The sequence below is a fragment of the Triticum dicoccoides genome, chromosome 5B, assembly GCF_002162155.2.
Source record: "Triticum dicoccoides isolate Atlit2015 ecotype Zavitan chromosome 5B, WEW_v2.0, whole genome shotgun sequence".
Lineage (NCBI taxonomy): Eukaryota > Viridiplantae > Streptophyta > Magnoliopsida > Poales > Poaceae > Triticum > Triticum dicoccoides.
The window spans coordinates 519,303,278-519,304,278 of record NC_041389.1 but is presented as its reverse complement, the minus strand read 5'-3'; positions in this window follow the sequence as shown (position 1 = coordinate 519,304,278).

Genomic DNA, 1,001 nt, shown 5'->3' with positions numbered 1-1,001 from the left:
GCAATATGTAACTTTTGAATACTTCTGGAATTCTAAAACTCCTACTAAAATAGGAAGTCCTAGGAAATTTGTCTGTTTATCTACATCAAAAAGAATCAACTCAAAAGAACATTTCTGTGATTTATTAAAATTATTCTCGTGCGTGCAAAAGTTTCTGTTTTTCAGCAAGATCAAGTTAACTTTCACCCAAGATGATCTGATAGGTTCTACTTGGCACAAACACTAATTAAAACATAAAACCACATCTAAAAAGAGGCTAGATGAATTATTTATTACTAAACAGGAACAAAAATAAAATTGGGTTGCCTCCCAACAAGCGCTATCGTTTAACGCCCCTAGCTAGGCATAAAGCGAGAATAGATCTAAGTATTGCCATCTTTGGTATTCAATTCATAAGTGGACCTCATAATAGATTCATAAGGTAATTTGATTTTATTTCTAGGAAAGTGTTCCATGCCTTTCCTTAATGAAAATTAGAATCTAATATGTCCTTCCTTCATATCAATAATTGCACCTATCGTTTTAAGGAAAGGTCTACCAAGAATAATAGGACATGAAAGATTGCAATCTATATCAAGAACAATAAAATCTACGGGCACATAATTCCTATTTGCAACAATAAGAACATCATTAATCCTTCCCATAGGTTTCTAATGGTGGAATCCGCAAGTTGCAATTTTGAAGAGCAATCATCAAATTCAGGGAAACCTAGCACATCACATAAAGTTTTTGGAATCGTGGAAACACTAGCACCCAAATCACACAAAGCATAGCATTCATGATATTTAATTTTAATTTTAATAGTAGGTTCCCACTCATCATAAAGTTTTCTAGGGATAGAAACTTCTAATTCAAGTTTTTCTTCATAAGGTTGCATCAAAGCATCAACGATATGTTTAGTAAAAGTTTTATTTTGGCTATAGGCATGAGGAGAATTCAACACGGATTGCAACAAGGAAATACAATCTATTAAAGAACAATTATCATAATTAAATTCCTTG